The 23299-nt window shown below is 47.8% G+C and overlaps 1 long non-coding RNA gene across 1 annotated transcript; it reads left to right on the forward strand.

Moving 5' to 3' along the window:
- Positions 1–724: 724 nt before the first annotated feature.
- LOC101946363 (uncharacterized) lies at positions 725–21295 on the forward strand. Its single transcript, XR_010593567.1, has 3 exons — positions 725–3370; positions 6588–13092; positions 18470–21295. It is a non-coding gene; the product is annotated as an uncharacterized LOC101946363 (long non-coding RNA).
- Positions 21296–23299: the final 2004 nt, after the last annotated feature.

Genomic DNA, 23299 nt, shown 5'->3' on the forward strand with positions numbered 1-23299 from the left:
AATGCAATCAAGTATCTTAACACGGTGCTCCTACAGCGTCGCCTTTAAACTTTCCAGCTTTACCTTTGCTAATAATACAATGACATTCCCTATAAAGAAACACTAAGAATATTGTAGTAATGTCACTTAGTTGCAAAGCTTTTAAGGATGATTACAGCCTGCTGTGCTGGTTAGAAGAGCTTGTCTGATATGGGAAGAGAAAGTTACATGTTGCATGAGAATTAACTACCGTACTTCTTGTAAGACACTTGCCTATTGGATATGGACTTCTTACCTGGCGCCATAAACTGGTATTCTGCAATGGTTTGATATCGCTTCTTCTCCAGATCTTCAGGGGACAGCCTTTACCCAGAAAACAAGACAGGGAAAGCATCAGAGTTAGACCAAGTGTTCGCCTCTTCTCAAGTCCAGGTGTGAGAAAAGCAGGTGACCAGACCTGAGTATCAAATCTTTTCACCTATGCTACTCTCTACTTGCTACTCAGATCATAGCGATTACATGTGCCCGATGTGAGGGTGTGAAGGTTGAAGGGGAAGGGTGGCGTTTGTATCAAGAACATATAAAATACTATTTCAAAAGCTTAAAGAGTGCTTATACCCTGAAAAGCAACTCTAAAAACAGCAGGACAGGCTCCACGGCAGGGGTGGGCAAACTACGGCCCGCAGGCCACGTCTGGCCCGCAAGCCAATTTAATCCTGCCCTCGAGTTCCTGCTGGGGAACAGGGTCGGGGGCCGCTCCGCACACCGTGGCTCCTGGAAGCAGTGGCATGTCCCCCATCTGGTTCCTATGTTTAGGGGCAGCCAGGGGGCTCTGCACATTGCCCCATCCACAGGTGCTGCCTCTGTAGCTCCCATTGGCTGGGAACTGCAGCCAATGAGAGCTGCAGGGGTGGCACCTGGGGACGGGGCAGTGCAGAGCTGCCTGGCCATGCTGGAGCCAGAGAAGAGACATGCCGCTGCTTCTGCGAGCTGCTTGAGGTAAGTGCTGGCCAGAGCCTGCACCCCTGACCCCCTCCTGTGCCCCAACCCCCTGTCCTAGCCCTGATTCCCCTCCTGCCCTCTAAACCCCTCAGTCCCAGCCCGGAGCACCCTCCTGCACTCCAAACCCTTCATCCTGAGTCCCACTCCAGAACCTGCACCCCCAGCCGAAGCCCTCGCCCCCACACCTCAACCCTCTGCCCCAGCCCGGAGCCCTCTCCCGCACCCTGAACTTTTTTTTTTCTGGCCCCACCCCAGAGCCCTCACCCCCCTCCTGAACCCCAACCCCAATTTCATGAGCATTCATCACCCACCATACAATGTCCATACCCAGATGTGGCCCTCGGGCCAAAAAGTTTGCCCACCCCTGCTCCAGGGCCATGTCTGTTCTCTCAGTGACTCAGTATCAAATTTGCTCAGTTTACAAGTAAAAAGATTGTTTCTCTAGCTACCAACCCTCCCTGGGTCAAGGGGGCTGTTCCTGGTTCACACACTATCCCCCAGGAATAATTCTCCAGCTGCAACTCAGTACACATAGCTGACGATGCTTTGGCCACATGAATTCAGCTCACTCTCCCAAAATTGCTCTGCAGGGTTAACAGGAGTAAAAACTTCTTTGTTGTTGTTCAGTGAACTCAGTGGCAATGCCTCAGAGACATGCAAGAAGATCTGATGTGTGCTACTTTTTACAGTCACTGTTCTGACCATAACTGCATTTAACAGGTCGCACATTGATACAAACCTGAAAAGAAATGCCGTTCTTCAGGTAAATACTTGCCCATTGGTCTATTCTTCCATCATAGCCTATAAGTCAATCAGTTAAGATTGTGTTCAGGAGAGTGTATTACCTCTTATTCTCCCCCAGTCCGCTGAAAGCACTGTGTCTTTGAGCTTGTGATGGCTGTAAGTGGTGCCCTCTGCAGGCCACACTTCTGTCTTCACCTCTTGTCACAGGACTGTACCGCTTTCCCTGCAGTTAGAAAGGAAAAGAGACGAGTAAGAAAAGAAAGGTCAAATGTATTTCCAGATGAAGTGAATCCCCATGAAACACAGGGGAAGAATCAAATTCAGGGAAGTTGGACAGAGTATTTGTTGGTGGCAGACTCTTAATTGTACTTCTCTTGCAAATAATACCATGCTCTGAAGTTAAAATGAAGACATTTGTCGCAAGAGATTATTAATGGGATACAGAAACCTTCACTTCTAGGTCACCAGTTCAAATCCTCCTCATGTAGCCAGGAGCCAAAAGTTGTTCCCATCTGATGGGCTATATGAAATGGGTTTGATGGTCTCAGTCTAATCCCTAGTTGACAGATGACCACCTAATTACAAAGCTCCTAGCACCAGGGGCGGCTCCAGGCACCAGCGCAGCAAGCGTGTGCCCGGAGCAGTAAGCCGCAGGGGGCGGCCTGCCGGTCACTGTGAGGGCGGCAGACAGGTAATCTTCGGCGGCATGCCTGCTGGAGGTCCGCCGGTCCCACAGCTTTGGCAGCAATTCGGCGGCGGGGACGCCGAAGGTGCGGGACCGGCAGATCACCCGCAGAAACGCCTCCGAATCCGTGTGACTAGCCATGCTTGGGGCGGCAAAAACATAGAGCCGTCCCTGCCTAGCACAATAGGCCTCCTTGTTAAACAATCCCTGCAGAGGCCAAAGACAGAATGGGCCATGGAGACTGACCTACCTTCACGCCCACTAGATGTGGTCCCACCACAACAGGGTGGAAACACATTGGTGAAGAAGTGATGGTGGGAATGTGGTTAGCACCACTGCTGCTAGTGCTGTATCGTTCTGGTGTTCTTTGAGGAATTCAGATTCGAATACACACTTTCTCCAGCAATAAAGGATTGATATGTATATAGTCTATGGCGGTACTTACACTTCCAGAGTTTTGTTTGATTCCTGGCTTTGGGGGAGCACTGTAGCATCTGGATTCTGCAGGTATCTTGGAGTGAGACCCCAGTGGGCTACCATAGCAGTTGCTCCGCCCACTCTGTCGGTTTTGTATAAACATCCTGTGTGTGAGAAACTAAACATGGTTTCCAGTTCTTTAATATATGAGCCAAATTAATCCCTGTTGTAACCCAATGGTTTCAATCGCCTTACACTGGGGACAAACATACCCCAATGTTTTCAGTGTGACAAAGTTGTTTTCCTCTAAAAAATGAATATTACAAATAAGTGAGGGGAACTTGAGCACCTCACCCAGCTCGCTGTTTGATTCGATGTCTTAACAATGAGTTTTGCCTTTGTAGGTGAAGTCTGTGTGTTGCAGTTTGCGGTTTGTGAGGCTTTCATGCTCTTCTTCTGAAGTCTTAGTAAGCAATCTGATTAGCACCCCATGTGATTTATGGAACAATGAATGACGTGGCTTAAAAGCACTGCACCCACCAGGTATTTTTTCCAACTCAAGACTTCAATTATACTGTTTTCTAAGTGGAAGGACTCAATGGGGCCAGGGGTGGCTTCTAGGGAGCTTGAAGGTAAATGAGTTCTGGCCTTCCTGCACACCCAAGGGAAGCGGCACACTAAATTTAGTATTGGACTGAATGTAAGTACCAACTAAGGGAGAGCAGGGATACTCACCACATCTCTGTCTCATCTCCTCCTCTAGTGGTAACTAGACCCAAATCACCCTCCACAAGACAGAAAAATAGCCACTGCAAAAAAGACAGTGACAGGACATAATAGGTCCTTCACTGAATCCCATTGCTCTGACCCCATTCAGACTTCCCTGCATCCCAGCGCTTCCCCATTGCTGACACCCCAGTGTGCATGGCACGGCTAAAGCCTCAGAAGCGATGGGATTTAAGAAGGATGATGCATCTAACTAGCAGGGAAGTCCCTGAGCACAGGGGGGTGCAAATGAGGCTGCAGCAGTCAGACCAGAGGAGAAGTGACTGGGTGTTGCCACCATCTGAAAACTGGGGACTTGGTGGCATTTCAGCCGGGATTCTGAACTTTTCTGCGTGCTCAAATACCTGAAAACAACAGGAACTAGTGTATTGGAGAAATACAGGGCTGACATTAGTCCCAGACCATTTTCTCAAAGTAGCTGTGCACACTAACGTGTTCGTTCCCTAGGGATTTCTGCATGTTAACCACTACGTCGACGCTGGCCCTGGAGGTGTCAATTCCAAATCAGGTAGACATACCAGAGCTAGCTCTGATTGAACAAGCACACCAAAAATAGAAGTGCAGCTGCGGGGATGCAAGAAGTCGTAGAGTTTAGCCAACCTGCGTCTGATTCCATCCGAGACCCTCGGTACGTACTCGGGCGGGTTAACCTGTTCCACTGCAGACACAACCTATTTTTCGAGCTAGTGCAGGTATGTCTACTCAAGCTGGAAATTACACCTTCCCACTCCAGTGTAGATGTACCCTTAGAGAATGAGATAATATAAATGCATGCAAGGAGCAGCAGACAGGGCATGTTGCATTACCTCTTGTGGGTACTTAAATCCTGGTCCGAAAGAGTTCTCCTCTGGGCTGGTTTCTGTCCCACAAGACCTGATATTGGTCGTTTTGTGACCCAGTGGGAGAGTCTGGTTTTCATCTCCTTCTGTTTCTCAGAGTTTTTCTTAATTCTCGGCTGTCTAACATTTGGTCCTGAATCCTGCCTGCCTCCCATACCAGACTGCAAGAGGATTTCCTTCAATTGGGCTGCTTCAGCCATGCTGTCTTTATGCCTTCTTGATCTTTGTCCTTTATTGTAAAACTAGAGAATTATTTATCTGAAGACAAAAGGAGAGGGGAAGGATTATTATATAGAGAGAATCTCAGACCCACATTAAACAAATAACTTGCTGTTCTGTAAATGACAGACACAAATCAAAGCTATAATATTAATAGTAATTCATAGATTCATAGATTCTAGGACTGGAAGGGACCTCGAGAGGTCATCGAGTCCAGTCCCCTGCCCGCATGGCAGGACCAAATACTGTCTAGACCATCCCTAATAGACATTTATCTAACCTACTCTTAAATATCTCCAGAGATGGAGATTCCACAACCTCCCTAAGCAATTTATTCCAGTGTTTATGGGATAAATTACATTTATTAATAAATTACACAGACATTTATGTAATGTCCATGTGTGCATTTGTGTGTGTATACATGTTACATGAAGGTTTAGTATAAAGACTTTATTAGCATGGCTGCATTATTCCCGAGTAGCAAAGCAATGCACGAGTCAAATTAATACTCAACCAAAATCCTTAATGGTCCACAATGTTGTCGCTCACTACTGCTTGTCTCGCATCTCTCTATCTGGGACAGAGTATCAGGAATGTGATGTCAAACCGACTCCATTAGCGTTTGATTTTTGCCAATAATATAGTGCTCTCCTCCTCAGTGCACCTGGCTGCAGCAAGGAGCCAGCACTGGGTGAAACAGTAGCTCTTTCTAGCCAGTGCCAGCTGACAAATATTCATGCTGATTGCCCATGAGGGAATTTTGACCCATCCCAAAAAAATGCTGTAATGACCTGCCCCTTCCTGGGTGCACACACTATTCAACAGTGGTGTCTCCAGGTCACTAACACAGCCTTTTTACCCCTCTGATCTTCTCAGGGCACCCACTTTTCTTCTTAACTGTGTTTCGAGGGCCGTGCAGAACTCTTCAAAACCCACCAATTGACTGCCTCACTGACCTCTGGGTTTGACAAAACACTAACCCGAGTAAATGTGACAATGGTGTCCAGTAACCTTCCTATCTTATTCCAATAGGGACAGCCTAATCTTATCTGAGCCCAGCCCCTTGTATCTGCAGACTAGCTCTCCCACGCTGTCTGGGCTGCTGCTCCCTCTCCTCAGAGGAGCCAATGGACCAGCCTTCGAATTCAAACCCCCAAAGTTCCAAGTGAGCCGTCTGGGTGGAACTCTTGGTCAAGAGTCCAAGCCCCCGGATACATGTACACTGCTTTATAAACCCAGCTCTGTGAGACCTGGGCTTGTGGACTTGGTGTTTCCAAGCCCATGCTTGTGTCCACACTGCATTGTAAATCTGGGCTTATAAATGCTGGACCCAGGTCTCTCAGCCATACTAATTCATCCAAACTGCACTACGCAGACCTTCTGGCTCGGGTCTGTGTCTTGAGGTGTGTCCACAGTGCAAAGTGACAGGGCTTGGACCTGTGTGTGGACAGAAGGAGGGTTTGGGTTCAAACCTGAGTCAGACCCCAAGCTTAGTGTGCAGTGTAGACATACCCTCTTTGTCTCCATGCACCCAGTTCTTTTTTGGGCTTCACCCCATAACATACCCCATCATACAATTTTGCTTAACATATATCCTATGACAACATCTCCTATTAAACGACTTTCAAATCAGCATAGTTTTTTCTCCACAAATGCTAGTAATGCTTCTTGCCTGAGTCTAACCTACCCCATCATATGTTTTGTTTATGCCACATACTTTAGTTTATAGGAAACTGAGGTAGTTTAAGGAGATTATAAAATATATATTGGTGATTTTCATATCGTTCTCTCATTACAGCAAACCTGCATTAGTATTGTGAGTCTAACTCTACAGGCCTACAACAGAGAGGGAAATTATAACTAATACATTTTTTAAAACCTCTGAAATGGCTTTTGTGTATATATAATAATTTCAGTTGACAGCCTGATATTTCCCTGTGTTTCTAATGGACAGAACTGATGGACTACATTGGAAAGAAGGGTTTTCAGCAATCAGGTGGGATAATGAATGCATTTCTAGCCCTACAGGTTCACAAAGTATTTGCTTTTTAAACTTTTCACTAGTCCAGGACTGAATATTGCTTTTTCTGCACCTCGGGCCCTTGTCACTTGGGGCAAGGGGAGGGGAAGAGGGAACTCCACAGATGGGAGAAAGCAGCACACATATTTTGTAGCAGCTTGGTGGTTTTGCTCTGGTTTTAAAAGGCAGCTTTTTGAAGCTGTGCAGAGGTTAGGAATGTTAGAAGTTGTCACAGCAGAAAAGAGTCAGTGGACACAGGGCAGGTGAGCTGGTCAAAAGTGCAAGAGCAAAGACTTGCCGAATTGGTTTTATGATTTGCTGAGCTCTTCTTGACTTAAATGTGAGTTGAGGACTTCACAGGATTGAACATGGAGCACTTCACAGGATTGATCTCTCTGGGATCCAGATCTGTAGCCTTTATTCACACAGACCTCAGTTCAGCAGAGCACTTAAGCAAGGGCTTAGTTTTATCTGAGTTCCAGTTGTCCTCAATATTAGGACTAGAGGTTGAGAGTTTCTTTCTGCCAAGCTCTTGATTTGAAATGAGAGTGGCGGAGAGGGAGGAGGGGGGACAGAATAAGGAAAAGAAATGACTGTGCAATTAGGAACGGAATTAACATCTGATCATAAACCAAAGAAGAGAAAATAGTACCAGTGTATGGGTGGTGAATAGAAAAAAAAAAAGCTTTTTTTGTTTTTATGAAAGGCAGGATGGTCCAGTGGTTAGAGTGTTAGCCCAGGACTTGGGAGACCCAGGTTACATTCTTTGCTTTGTCATAGACCTCCAGAGTGACCTGGGGCAACCTCTTTGTACCTCAGTTCCCCATCTGTAAAGTGAGGGATAACAGCACTGCCCTGCCTCACCGCGGTGGCGTAAGGATCAATATATGAAAAATTGTGAGGTACTTGGATACTCCAGTCAGGGGAGAGGGGCGGACCATATAAGTAGCTTTACCAAATTTGAGATCCAGTTAGAGGGAGATGATAATATGCCTGTGTGGAGGGGACAAAGGAGATGCACTGATTGCTATACTCTGGTCCCACCTGAAGGTGTCAGAGCAGACAGCAAGGTAAATACATTTTAACCCTCCCACCTCCCCGTCCCCTCCATACATGAGTGCTACAAAGTTCAGCTGCCTTTGATGAGCCTCCAGGGGCATCACGGGCGCAGACGGGCTTCCCTCTAACACAGCAGTCTCCCCGACCAACATCGAGGGCACCCTAGGCGGGGGTCGTCCTGCAAAAAGTCCAATGCAGAGCCCCCCTTGGTGTGAGAGCAGGGCAGGCGGGGGACTCACCCGAGAAAGTAGCCGCTACTGGGGGGAGAGCCGTTGCCCCTCAGCCCCACACGGGAGAACAATGAGGTGGGGGGAACCAACCCCTCCGGCTTGCGGCTCTGTCCCAGCATTGGAACGTTCAGACACTGAACGTTCCAGTCGCCCCGCCCCGGAACGTTCAGACAATGAGCGTTCCACCCGCTTCCCCGGGGCTCAGAGGGGCTGACAACGGTCAGGTGCAGGGCGTTCCGCCCTCCGCAGTCAAGGGAACAGGGCGCCTGCCGCAAGGATGCAGGAGGGGCTGTGGCTGCTGCAGGGTTGCTCTTCAGCACCAGGGACAGCTCCCTATGTCCTGCCTCTGTCCTGACGCAGGGGTGGGGCGGCGCTGCATCCTGCCCCCTGCCCATTGGGGTAGTGCACAGACGCTGTCACACTGGGCAACGTGCCGGCTCTCTGGGGAAGAGGCTTGTCACTGCAGGGGTCCACTCCAGAGCACTGATAAGGGAGGAGGTTGAAGGGGATCTTCTCTTTATCCCTGGCAGGGGCAAAGAAGTGCCTTATCATCATTGGGAGAAGAGGTGGCGCTACCCTTAGCTAGTGTGGGGATGCCTGGTGGGAAGAGGAAACAGGCTTGGAGTTATTTGATTCCCTGGATGGTGGAACATGGGTGTGGGCAGGACCCTGAAAACATTTTCCTGGCTCCTGGGAGGAAGGGTTGGGAGACCTTATCCTGCTCCATGGGAAGGAACCTTGTTTTAATGCCCCTCTCATTCGAGAGCCCAGTCAAAGGAGCAATGACCTGTCTGGCCATTAGGATAGTCTAAGGAACTATATTCATAATAACAGAATAATAAAATACCCAGAGCACTTTTCCTGCACGCTCCAAAGCCATCCCATAAGCATCAGTTTTGCCTTGGACACATAATGCAATGAGTATCTGCTTCTTCTCCTCACTCCCACACAGGATAAAATATTTTCACAAACAAGATAAATAATTGTAAAGTCCCTTCTACTTTTAAAGACTGGGCCAAATTTGCAAAAGGAACAATTAGGCACAACTCCATTGCCTTCAGACAAATTTTGCCTGTGTATACCAACAGTGAATTTAGTTCAGTAGATTCAAATTAGACTCATGTAAAGAATTCCTTAACTATGCAACAGTATCTGTTATCCCTAATATCTGGTGCTGGGAAGTTCAAAACAAGTATCTCTTTGGGAGAGGAGTGATTCATGTTTTCAATAGAGCGGGTAAAATGATTCATTGCAAATAATATTCACCGTGAAGTTAGCCTTGGTTCTGTTTTCGAATCATTCACAAAGTAACCCTTATAGTTGTGAATGTACTTGTTGTTCATAGGTATTCACCAAACAGTTTGGAAGAACGCTTTCCAGCCTATGGTTTGTTTTTACTATTTGCCATGTGTGAGTGGTCATTTATGTCACATAGGCCTTGTCTACACTAGAACAGGCTTGCCAGTAAACCTATACTGGCAAACCATCCTAATGTAGACACATCTTATTCCGGTTTCCTGAACAAAATAAGCGATGCTGGCAAAAAGACTTTTTTGCTCACATAACTACATCTACACTAGGGCTTTTGCCAACACAGCTGTCTCAGGTGGGACCTTATTTTTTTTTTTCACTCTTAACTGACATCGCTCTGAAGTGTAAACTAGGCCATATCGTATTCTTCCTGTTCCCGGATTGGATGAAACTTTTATACAGGAAATTAATATATATCAAGTAGCAAATATTGCGCAATGTTTGTGCTTCCGGTGGCTTTTGGATGAAGAATCTGTGCGCTAAAATTCATATAAATGTCAAGACGTGAACATTTTCAGGTGTATCCAGTGGTTGCTGGAATGTTCATTGTGGCAACCCAGTGAAGTAAGGCTGTTTATTCATGAATATACCTTCCAATCTGTGGGGGGAAGGGTTACAATGTTATTATTCAACCAGCTGTAATTTTCTCCAATAATCAGGGGGCGTGGGAATCATTTTGTATTCACAAGATGCAGCACGTCAACAAATAAAACTCTTTAGGGTCAAATTGTGCCTCCTTTTGTTCAGACCAGTGAACACTTTCTCACACGAGTGGGTCCACTGACTTCATGTGAGCTCACCACAGTAAGCAAAGGGGTCGCCCTATGCCCTTTATTAATTAAAAAGTGTAGAGAGTGATTTATAAAATGTCAGTGTTGTCTTTAGTAGGAACTCCCATGCAATATGAGTTATGCAGTACATCAGAACCTATCTCCTGCAGCCTGGCAACTGTCTCTGTTGCTATAGAAACATGGTTTCACCATCCTTTCATGCTGAACTTCAAGTATTTCCATTCCTCCCTCTTGTTAACATTTTATAAGTTGCCAAACACCCTCAGTTCTTGTTTATTTTATTCTCTTGATTATATGAATAATTAGGATCTCTTCCCAAATTATGCAATTAAAAAAAACATTATTCAGCACTTCTTGTTCCATTAACTGAAGAGTATTTGATAGCTGAATAAAAGTTCTAACGCAATTTAATTTACACAGTCAGTTTGCACTGTAACTATCATTGGATGTGTTTAAGATACAGAGTTATAACCTATTTAATGTTTATGAATCATCTTTGTGAATCATCATGTACATAACAGAGGTGATGTGTTTAAAAGAAAAATGTTGAAAATATGCCTATTGCACAAAAGTATCCATTAGCTCAAACACTTTTTCTTAACATAACAAACAGCCTTTGGAACTCACTGGGACATGATGCTCCAACACTAGAGCAATGAAGTCTATATAAGCAGATAATAATATGCAAAGAGCTTAGCAGGATTCAAAAAAGGATCAGACCATTGGCTGGACAGCTCAAGAGTGCTACATGACAGCAACGTATTTTTCTTATTATCTGTGTAAATAATAAAAATATCTGCAGGCTACGTTCAATAGGGCAAAAGACTCTGGGAAATAGCTAACCTCATGCTTCAAAACATAAGGCTACCACTAATTGCCTGGAGTTGGGAAGCCATGTCTCCCTGATTACTGCAACATTTACATTATGGGGCTTTCCCACCTTTCCCTGAAGCATTTTGTCCTGGTCCCTGTGGGAAAGAGGATTCTGTGTTAGATGGACAGTTGATCTGATCCAGTTCAGCAATTCCTGTTTCCATAGTAGTCAGCAATGTAAAGGTCATCAGGTTCACTTTGTGTCATTCTGGGCCCGATCCCTAGCTGGTGTAAATTCTCACAGTTCCATTCAGTGGCGCTAGACCAATTGGATCGGGCCTTGGATTTATCACTGGAGGGGTCCAGATCACTGATGGGGGAGGAGGTTGAAGGGGATCCTCTCTTTATCCCTGGCAGGGGCAAAGAAGTGCCTTTCTTATTATCATTGGGGGAAGAGGTTCAGGCCCAGTTTTGGGGCCCCCACTACAGAAGGGATGTGGACAAATTAGAGAGGATCCAGCGGAGGGCAATGAAAATGATTAGGGGCCTGGGGCACATGATTTATGAGAAGAGGCTGAGGGAACTTGGGTTATTTAGTCTGCAGAAGAGAAGAATGAGGGGGGATTCGATAGCAGCCTTCAGCTACCTGAAGGGGGGTTCCAAAGAGGATGGAGCTCGGCTGTTCTCAGTGGTGGCAGATGACAGAATAAGGAGCAATGGTCTCAAGTTGCACTAGGGGAGGTCTAGGTTGGATATTAGGAAACACTATTTCACTAGGAGGGTGGTGAAGCACTGGAATGGGTTACCTAGAGAGGTGGTGGTTTTTAACGCCCGGCTTGACAAAGCTCTAGCTGGATGATTTAGTTGGTGTTGGTCCTGCTTTGAGCAGGGGGTTGGACTAGATGACCTCCTGAGGTCTCTTCCAACCCGAATCTTCTATGATTCTAGACATTTCTACTGTTAAAGGCCTGATCCTGCAGGTCTGATTCTCGCAATCGCTCACTGATGCACATGGGAGTTTTGACTGAGGAAGGGCTTCTTCTAAAACCCAAGGCAGAATCTTTTGTAAATGCTGCCTCTTGATTTTAAGTGCTGAATAGACGTGGCTCTCTCCATTAGTCCTTCAAGTATCCAGACAAGGCAGACTATTCAGAGAAACCTTTACTGTTCTGTGAAATATAATGCCAGTTTGTTTTGTATAGCCAGGGGGTCGTGCACAGGTGCTGAGGTCAAGACCACCCTACCTTTCCCATCTTGCTAAATAGGAGAGGGTCCAGAAAGTGGAGAGGGAAGTGCTGGTGTAGTAAAGATTGAGACCTAATGATATTATGTACCCCTTTCTCCTACACTGGACAAGTCTCAAATGCTTTACAGAGTTAAATACCAATTGAAGGTTTAAATAATGAATAATAGCAGCGGGAGCAAAAAAAAAAAAGGAGAGAGAAAAAAGCAAGGGGGGGAGAGATGTTCTGCCTGAGAAATCCATATAGAAAGAATTTGATTTGATACTTGTCAGCTGTGGGTCATAATCCTAACAGAAATACTGGGAGGAGACCAGCAAGAGACTCCAGATCAGTTGATTTTTGGCATATACAACGCTACAGTTCCTAAGCCTACGGGGTACAAAAGCCAACTCTCTCCTACTCCCGCCAATCAAAATGGATTGTTCTGAAGCTGGATTGCTTGTGTGATAAAAGTGTAGGAAGCTGACGGCTGCAGAGTAATGCAGAAATAGCATGAGAGAGAGAGAAGACAAGAATCAAGTAGCAGAGGAGATCATCAACAGCATTAACGGAGACGTCTGTAACCTCAGCAGCTGTGTTGATGCTGCTTTCCGTAATAGGCATCAGCCTTCTATCCCTGGGGAGATTTTACAGCATTCATTTGCTCTGCACGATTGCAGCCAGCAAGGCTTCCCTTCAGCAGCAGCCTTTCCCGACTCTCCACCTCCCTCTGCTACAGCGAGAGTGAGAGGCCCAGTAGGAATCGTACCTCTCCAGCTGATCTTCCTTTGCTCTCTTGGCCCAATGTCTCCTGTGCCCAATGAAGCAGATCCCGAAGTGCCCCGAATGGACCCAAGGATTCTGATTTTCCTTCTCTATGTGGTGATCCTCCATGAGTTGGTCAGTGGCTGGATGGAGTATCAGAAGCAGGTAACCAAACCTAAGAAGCAAGTGGGTCCAGTTTGGTCCTCTAGGTGAGTTGATGCTTAATATTAAAGAAGAGGGGACTAGCTGGATGCTTGATTCATGTAGGTAAAGACGGGGAAGGTTGCTCTCTTATAGATGGTTACATTGTGTACGTATATCTCCCTCTGCACTGTGTGAATACACTATCGTGGGTTAGGGCTGTTAATCTTTTGACCATGCACAATACAAACACATTGTGGATTTGATTGATAGTCACGGATTTATGCTTATGATTTGTTTTAATGTGGCTATATACTATAACTGAGTGACTTAGTCTCCCAAACAGCGTATATTGGAGGAAAAGAATGTGGATAACTATATTTCATGCACAATATTCATCAGTGTGACATAAACCTCAACAGAGGACTTGCAATCTGAGCATTTTAGATTAAATCACTAGAGATTATGTTACTATCGAGTGCTCTCTCCCCCACTCTTTGTTTGGACTCTGCCCATTATACTAATCGTTTTTTCCCCCCTGCACAACATGAAATATTGTGTGGGGAGATGAGGCTTCAAAAGAAAAGCCCCAAATGTCCTTAATACTTACTATTAAGTGTGTGTCTGTGCGATCCTTAGCCTTGCATTCCAGGAACATAACATCCTCACGCTTGTGATAACCGTGTCCGTAATAATTCTGGAGTTTTATGACGACATATTATTTGGCATCAATTCATCAGGCACGTATGCAACACACACTGCTAAAAGATTAAAGAAAGAGAACTCCTATTCAAAGAGAAAGAGGAGCCATTAAAATGCCGCTCGAAAAAAGCTGTTCTGTTTCCCATCATTCAAACGATCCCAGGTCTCCGAGCCGCTGGCAGTAGTGAAATGACAGTCTCCTGGCCTTGGAGCAAAAGGTACCAGTGACACAATTCTCACTGGGTCGCAGAGCCAAAGCAGAAGTGAAACAGCTTGCAATGGCGCCCAAGAGCCACGGAGGGGTTATTGTTTATATTCTATTAGTACCCTAGAGGCTCCAGCCCAGATCAGGGCACCATGGTGTGGGTGCTGCACATACACATAAGAGACAGGCATGTCCCCAGAGAGCTTGTGGTCTCTAGATAAGACAGACAAAGGGTGGGAACATAAAGCAAAGTGGCTTGCCCAATATTGCACAGGCCAGTGGCTAAACTGCAAATAGAACCCAGGTCTCTTGACTCCCACGTCAGTGCCCAAGCCTCTAGCCCAGGGGTGGCTCCTCAGAGGTTAATATGCGGCTCCTTGTATAGGCACCGACTCCAGGGCTGGAGCTACAGGCGCCAACTTTCCAATGTGCTGGGGGGGCGGGGGGGCTCACTGCTCAACCCCTGGCTCTGCCCCCACTCCACCTCTTCCCATCCCCTCCCCTGAGCCTGCCATGCCCTCGCTCCTTCCCCCTCTCCGAGCCTCCTGCACACCCTGAAACAGCTGATCGGGAGGTGCGGGGAGGGAGGGGGAGGCGCTGATCGTCGGGGCTGCTGGTGGGACGGGAGGCGCTGAGAGCAGGGGTGGGGAGCTGATGGGGGGCTGCTGACGTATTACTGTGGCTCTTTGGCAATGTACATTGATAAATTCTGGCTCCTTCTCAGGCTCAGGCTGGCCACCCCTGCACTAGACCAGTGGTTCTCAAACGTATGTAATTGCGCCCCTGCCCCAGTGGTGAGCTGGAGCCGGTTCGCACCGGTTCGCAAGAACCGGTTGTTAAATTTAGAAGCCGGTGTAGAACCAGTTATTAAAGGGGCCGGCAGGTGGGCAAACTCCAGTCCGCGGGCCACATCTGGCCCATGGGACCTGTCACTTTGAGCAGCATGGGGGCCGGGGCTGGGAGGAGGGGTTGGATAAGGGGCAGGGAGCGGTTGGAGGGGGCGGAGGTTCTGGGTGGGCAGTCAGGGGACGGGGAACAGGGGGGTTGGGTAGGTGTGGGAGTTCTGGGGGTCTGTTGTGGGGGTGATGGTAGATGGGGTTGGGGCAGTCGGGACAGGGAGCGGGGCGAGTTGGGTAGGGGGTAGGATCCTAGGGGGCAGTTAGGGTGCGGGGTCTCGGGATGGGGTAGTCAGGGGACAAGGAGCTGGGGGGTTGATGGGTTGCAGTTCTGAGCCGGAGTGAGTGAAGCCCCGCTTGGCCGCCGAAGTGCCGCCGAGGACCCGGTAGGGAACCGGTTATTAGGATTTTGGGAGCTCATCACTGCCCTGCCCCCTTCTTTGTATCTGGAGTAGTTTGTCTCTCTCCCGCCCGGCCAGTTGCCACTGCTCTGCGATCGCCCAGCTCTGAAGGCAGAGCAGAGAGTGGCAGCTGCTGGCCGATCACCCAGCTCTGAAGGCCGTGCCACTGCCAGCAGCCGTGGCGAAGTAATGGTGACATAGTATGGTATTGGCATCCTTACTTATCTGCTGCTGCTGGTAGCGGCACTGCCTTCACAGCTGGGCGCCCGGCCAGCAACCATTGCTCTCTGACCGCCCAGCTCTGAATGTGTGCAGTAAGTTTTTTCTTAAAGTTTCTCATGCCCTCCAACCCCCCAAATACATTCTGTGCTCCCCCCCAGGGAAGCATGCCCCCACCAGTTTGAGAACCTCAGCTGTAAACTGCACTTCCTGCCTAGCAAAATGACTTGCATTAAGATTGGTACAAATACTGGTTAAATGACTTGCACTAGGACTCACAGCCATGGATGCTAGTGAAACAACTTATCCTAACAAGCAGAGCCACCAGTATTAGAAGAATGACTTGCAGTAGGACTATTTGCAGTGACTTATTGTAGCCAAGTTGGTCTTTCATTGGACCAACTTCCGTTGGTGAGAGGGACAAGCTTTTGAACTACACAGAGCTTTTCTTCAGGTTATAAGACTAATTGTGTTATCACTGACATCAAAGTCAAAATTCTCACAGTGGGGCAGGAGGGATAGCTCAGTGGTTTGAGCATTGACCTGCTAAACCCAAGGTTGTGAGTTCAATCCTTGAGGGGGCCATTTAGGGATTTAGGACAAAAAACTGTCTGGGAATTGGCCCTGTTTTGAGCAGTAGGTTGGACTAGATGACTTCCTAAGGTCCCTTCCAGCCCTGATATTCTATTATTCTAATTTGCCTTGTCTAGAGTTTTAGAAGACATTAGCACATGCTAGCTAACACTCTCTACAGCACCTTTGAGCCTAGTCCAGACAAATCCTGAAGGCAAAATTCACCCTCTTCCAGAGGGGCCAACACTAAGAGCTAGGTGTCAGGGCATGTCTACCCTAACAGGTGTGTCTTTAACTTGGGTTGGCTAACTTGGGTTAAAACAGCAGTGAAGTGGGGTAACCATACATCCTCTTTTGGCCAGGACAGTCCCGTTCTTAAGCCCTATCCTGGCTGTCCCAACTTTTTGGGCAAAAATGGGCATTTGTCCAATTTGCTCTTGAAAACGTGATCGGTTGGCAAGAGGAAACAGGACAAATGCCCACTTTTGTTAAAAAAGTGGAATGTGGAGGAATGTGGCGGGGGGGTGAGTGGCAATGCCAGCCCCATGTAGGGGGAAGTAGGGCTCAGGCGAGCAGCGACACTACCCCCATTCAGGCCAGCCCCACACGGGGAGAAGGGAAGGGCTTGGGGCTAGCCCTATGTGGTGTCCCGTTTTCCCTTTGGGAAATATGGTCACCCTAAGTGGGGAATGTCACCAGTCTGAATTTCATGTTGTGATTCAGCTAATCTCTAGTATGCGACTCACTTCCCCCACACGTTCCCATGAGCCCAGCTTCACTCGTGAGCGTTTAGGCAGACGCCGTGATGTTCTATTTAGAAGCTGACATCACGGTCACAAATACGCTCTCTAATTGCCCAGGTCAGGGTGGAGCAAAGCCCATCACGTCCAAGTTTTTAAGGCTGGCGAAGGCAACCAACAAGCAGTTTCTAGCAACGTATCATGGAAAGCAAAAGTACAAGCAAACGTTAGGTTTGTGTGCATTTATTTTGGGTGTTTTAGCAGAATATCTACCTGTAGAGTGGGGCTTTCAAAGCACCGAAGACAATAAGCAGCACAAATCCAGTTGGCTTGCAGTGGGATTTGTGCTCCTAGCGTCCATGGGCACTTTTGAAAATCCCACCCTCAGATTCAAAGACAAGTTGCCCCTGCGGCCGTTGGTATTGCAACATTTAGACACTCCTGATTTAGTAGCTGGCTTATTACCATAACTAGCAGCTTTGCAGCATTGATGGAGTTCCCAGAATCATCCCAGTTTCAGAAGCGCTAAGAGGAAACGGGCCAGACTTCCACGCTTGTGATCTCAAACCCTTGCGTAGTAGGAAGAGAGCCTGAAATATAAGCCCTTGTATTGGAGACCTGAGCTAAAGTTTTGGGCAAGCTTTGCTGATATAAAGCGAAGTTAGCAAAAGTCAGGCTGTGAGCAAACGTCAGGCCCCGCCTGCTTTCAGGTTCACAGAATCTGGCAAGAGCAGGGCTGATATTGCAGAAACACAAATTCGTAAGAAGTGCTAGGCACAGATTACTCACGCAAACACATTCCAGAAGAGTGGTACCAGAACATCCCAGTAACAAGGATGGTACAAAAACATTCCCCACAGATAACAGGAACACACTGACCCCTCCTAAAAGATAAGGTCAGAATAACAGTGTAATAAATGAAAGAGGTTTTAATCGAACCAACATGTACAAGGTGATGGGTGATAATTCGCCACGTCAGGAGGCAGTAACTAACTATGTCAGAGGGGCAGTACTAACTTGTGTGTATCGGGGTACAAAGAGGTATCTCTGAGAGAGTGTCTTGGTCCAGCCGAGGGGGGAATGGAAAGTCCCGCCATTCACTGAGCTGTGTCCATTGCCACGGGCATACGTCTTAGAATCCTGGTAAAGTCTTTCAGGTGCTATTACCGTGCTTTGTCCACAATAAACCAGGCCTGGTGCCTTCGTACCTTAACGGCTCCTGTGGTCATGGAGTGGTTCGCTCGAGGTCTGCGGTGCTGGCTGGCTGTGCAAAGCTGGGGCAGTGTAACCCACACACCTCCTCAGTGTGGTGTTCTGTCCCATCTAGTGGCACCGAGACCACTTAGAGAGAGCGTTAAATGTGTCTGCTCTACAGCCAGTTGGCTTTTAGCTCAATCAGTAGAGGCTCATGCACTAAGCTCCAGAGGTCCCAGGTTCGATCCCGCCTGCTTATAACCAGGGTCTGTCAGCATTACAGCAGCACGCAGTGAGATCGCACTCATACGCAGACTAGCAACACCTTGAACTTCAGGGAAAGTGCAGGTCCTCATCCAAACCGATCAAGCATTGGCCCTTACCTAGGAGTCTGGGATGCTCCTCCCCTTAAGGCCCATTCCTGTGCCTAAGGTTGTCAGCTCACTGACTCCTAGGGACTGACTCCTAGCACTGAAGCATATCAGTAACAATGGCTCATTTTATGTTTTTTGTAGCTTCACACGATCAAACCACTCTGGCTCCTCCAGGCGTTTGCTGCACTCGGCGCGGAGAGAGCGGTACCGGGATTGGAGGAAAGCGGGGCGAATCATCAGGAAGGCATGAGGATGCCTCGTGGGTCCTTTCTGAAGCTTGGCATGGGATGCTCACTGATCCTGAGAAACACAATCCCTTGTGAAGTCTGCACTGTGAGGGCCACCTACCAGTCATCTTGCAGTAGCCAGTGTGAAAGCATCCAGGTACCACAGTCTGCATCTCTGCCTGACACGTCTCTTCCTGAGACTGACCAAGCCTTTATTGCTCCGAGATTGCTGAGTCGGGCACAGCTGAAGAGGCAAGAATAAGTTTCATCCAGGGATCAAGGTGCTGTTCCTCAGGGAGGACACACCCGGACGAGACCCATCACAGCCACTGGGTGAGATCAGCCAGGGGTGGGGTGACGTTTATTTTTGTCACGCTGCAAAGAGAAGAATGAGCTCGTCCACGTATTTCAGAAACATCCATTATTGTAGCTTTTCGGGGTGACTCTTCCTTTTCTTTCCTAGGGCAAGTGGGTTGCACTTAACTCCTACAGAGTGAAATTCATCCCTCTGTGGAGGGCCACACGCTATTTCAGTCCCACTGAAATTCTAATTTGAGGACTTAAATGATGGACAGGCAAAATTTTCAACAGTCATTGCTGATTTTTGGGTACCTAACCTGGGACACTTTATAGGGGCCCGATTCCCAGAAACTCCTGAGCACCCACCTTCTAAAAGTTAGTCTCCTTTACGGTGTCTCAATTTGGGCATCTAAAAATCGCAGCACTCAGAATTAATCACTTGTGAACTGTTGGCCCTCTGCACAGGAATGACTCTCACTCACAGGGAGAAAAGAACTGTCTCTTTCTTACACCCACCACGCTGAAATGCATCTGAGACATAGAGATCCATCTCACTGCATGGCATAGCACCACATTAGGAATTAGTCCACCTGCTAAAATCTATTCATAACATCTCCCAACCAGCGTAGTTCGGCTGGATCTGAGCAGCAGTGTCTAATGTAACAGCAGCGTTTGAATGAACAGATAGATGGTGCTGAAAGATAGTGTTTCTCTTAGTAGAGTCTTTATTTGAAGCATTGACATTATGGTGTAGGGAAAAGTCTCAGTTTTCACCTCCTGCAGTCACATGTAGCCGAGTCAAATTAAGAATGGAAGAGGATCTGTTACTATTGGACGGACTCTTGTAATAAGCTTCACATGTCCTCTAAAAATGAATGGTGTCCTTTGTAGGTAGAACTGGCTGCCTTATTTGTTGAACAGAACAGTCAGCATGAATGAAGCTTTTTTTCTGTGTGCGCCTCTTCCGCTCTCTGATTCCTTCTCATGGATTCATTATATGGAAGGCTTCACCGAATGTTTTTCAACGTTTGTGGTGTTGGGTTGTTTTCAAATTGTTCGCTTTGACTATCATGGTGTGTGACTGACCCCTTAAGTCACATGGGGTTGTGTCTGCTCCCTGATTGGGTGATTTCAATTTTTTAACTTAGAGAATCCAAACAATAAGTAGCAAATAACTCACTTTCTGGTACTGAATTTCAGTGAATAACCAGTCTTGCCAAAATCTGTGGCACTGTAGCGAGGCGACGACTCACCGGCGCGGTGCCTCCTGCTGGTTGTCCTGGGAATTAGCTCTTCCAGCCCGGAGCGCTCTGCAGGCCGGTGTCTCTCCTGCCGCTGGCCCCGTGTCCCTCCCAGACCCCGGTGCCCCTCTACATCAGGATTCTGCCCCCAGCAGTAACCCACAATCTGGGTCTCCCCACCCAGGGGAACTCCCAACCCTCTATCCCCACCTCACCTCAGTGACGACTGCCAGTCACCATCTAGCCCCCACTCACTGGGGCAGACGCAGTCTGTAAACCACTCATCATCAGCAAGGGGGGTTGGACCAGCTGCCTCTGCCTAACCCTGGACTGTCCCTCTGCAGCCCTAGTACCCTCTTGTGGGCCCTTAACTCGGCCTGCAGCCTGGGGTTTTGCTAGGCTGGAGCTCCCCAGCTCCCTCTGCCCTTCCCCAGCACTGCTCCACCCTAGGTACCCTCCTCAGCTCCCGGGCAGCCAGGTCCTTCTCTCTCAATGAAGCTAGAGAGAGTGTCTCCCCTGCCTCTGGCCCTCAGCCCTCTTATAGGGCCAGCCGTGGCCTGATTGGGGCATGGCCCCACCTGTGGCTGCTTCCCCCCAATCAGCCTTTCCTTTCCCAGCTGCAGCCCTCTCCAGGGCTATTTTAACTGCTCCGGGCAGGAACGGGGTGGCCACCCTGCTACAGGCACGCTTCGAATTTGTGGGCATTTTCAGAAATTCCCAGTGTGTCGTGAATAATAAATAACAGAACCCCTGAATAACAGCAAACCAAACACAATGTGCTTTAGTAGCGGAAATATTAGGGAACCCCTTTTTTTCAAATAGCTCTAGTTCTGTGGGAGAAACATACAATTGGATTGTTTTTCCTTGCTGTGCGTGGTCTGCTGGCCCCTCCCTTGTCTTTCTAGTCTTAACATGAATTTGATTAAGAGCAATTGTATATAAAAGATGGTTTTACTTAATTGTTTGTGCAATGCATGATGGGATTGCCCCTGGTTATAAAAGCCAAGAACCTGCCCTCAGCTGAAGCCAGTAGTCCTGGAAGCTACTAAGGGTGATGCAGTCGGGCTGTCCTGATAACTGCTTTGTTAAGGAAACATTAATGGGTGTGAATACCTGGTTATGTTGACCATACGATCGGTTTATATTCTGTGTTTACTTTTTCTGTAGATCTTCAAATAAACTGAATTACATGAAAAACATTTAGACTGTCGTCCTCTTTGCTCATTCCTTGCACACCTCCCAGCAGTCTTTGAGTTCAGTGGGCAGAATCCACCCCTGCGCTGAGCCACTTAGGAGACCCAGTGAGACTACTTGTTCAGTGAGGCGCTATTCAATGTGGCTGATGGTATCAGAATAGGCCTTAAATAAATGCATGGTCCTATTAAACAATAGGACTGAAATGCACCAAGAATGAAGTTTTTATTGTCTAAAGCAGTGCTTCTCAAACTCGGGCCGCCGCTCGTGTAGGGAAAGCCCCCGGCGGTCTGGGCTGGTTTGTTTACCTGCCACGTCCGCAGGTTCGGCCAATCGCGGCTCCCACTGGCCGCAGTTCGCCGCTCCAGGCCAATGGGGGCTGCGGGAAGGGCAGGCAGCACATCCCTTGGCCCGCGCCGCTTCCCGCAGCCCCCATTGGCCTGGGACAGTGAATCGCAGCCAGTGGGAGCCGCGATCGGCCAAACCTGCGGACATGGCAGGTAAACAAACCGGCCTGGACCACCAGGGGCTTTCCCTGAACAAGCGGCGGACTGGCTTTGAGAAGCACTGGTCTAAAGCATGTTTTAAAAGAAGCAAATGTCCTTTGCTAAAAGCCCCAAGCTCAATACATAATGAGTGCCTAGTGCAAAAGCCACCCTGCAGTGTGGCCATCTGATGTCCTTCTAATCTAAGGCAATACCAAAATTCAAACCTGGAGAGCTTGTTTTAATCTGTTGCTGGTGAGACACAGCACCAGAATTCAAAGATGCTACAGTCATGGTTAGTTTCACTTGTACTCTTTATAGTCAAAGAAACCACAAGTATCTTTGCATCCACAGGGGGCATCCTGCAATATGTTTACAGCATCCAATCTTACTAATTCTCTCCTCACACCACTATGGGCAAAGCCATGCCTCAGGATCAAGGCCAACTCCATACTTAAGCCAACTTGAATAGAAAAAGGATTAACAAAAATTAAAGATATAATACAAGACGACAGACTGGCCTCCTTCGAGGACATGTGCAACAAATGTCAGCTACTGCCGGCTCACAGTTTCTTCTTCAAGGATTCATGCGAAGATATGTGACAACTGGTCCGTTTCAACTCTCTCGCCACTAGAAGACCGTGTTATGCAAAAGTCACTTTGTAGGAATTGTTTATAGGTGGCTTATTGCATTACACACTCAAACTCTGTCTCAAAATAAAATGGGGAAATGAACTTCGTCTTGCAGCTGGGAGGATAACTGGCTTAATATGAAAACTACCTCAAGTTCTTTATCCCTGTGATTCTTCCAGAACAAGATATTAAACAGGTATTACTGGACTCCAGTATGAATGCTGGAGATGCAAACAGCCCCGTGCCAACCTACCACACATCCTCTATACCTGTCCAAAAATGCATGTCTTCTGGAACACCATATTCAGTGCTTTCTCAAAACCTTTAAGCATTGCTCTCCTTCTCCAAGCGTGTGTATTTTAGGGGTGCTGGATGTTGGTATGACCAGGTAATTGCAGTAACTAATTTTAGTGGCCAAATAAGTTATTTTGAGAAAATGGAAATCTGCAATTCCTCCCTCCTGTACAGCCTGGCTTAGTGAGCTCTCTGCTGCTGCATCAGTGGGAAACTGAGTCTGTCTAATAGCGACGCTTGGGGAAAACATGAGAATGTGCGGTGACCCCTGAAACGATTGTGTCCTTTTGCAGTTTAGTATATATTAGTCCCCAGTATTCAGAGGTGAGGTTCAGATTTTGTCACAGATATTTTTAGTAAAAGTCACGGGCAGGTCGCGGGCAATAAAAAAAATTCACAGAAGCTCGTGACCTATCCGTGAATCCCTGACAAAATGGGGAGGGAGAAGGGTCCAGCACCCACAGCGGCTGGGGGCTCTGGGATCCCCTCTCTCCCCACTGCAGCGGCTGGGAGCTCTGGGGTCCCCCTATGGGCCACTGCAGCTGGGCTGCTGCTGGGGGGGCCCCTCGCCACCCGCCATGGCTGAGTGGCTGCGGG

Source organism: Chrysemys picta, chromosome 18 (assembly GCF_011386835.1).
Source record: "Chrysemys picta bellii isolate R12L10 chromosome 18, ASM1138683v2, whole genome shotgun sequence".
In the NCBI taxonomy this organism is placed as follows: domain Eukaryota; kingdom Metazoa; phylum Chordata; order Testudines; family Emydidae; genus Chrysemys; species Chrysemys picta.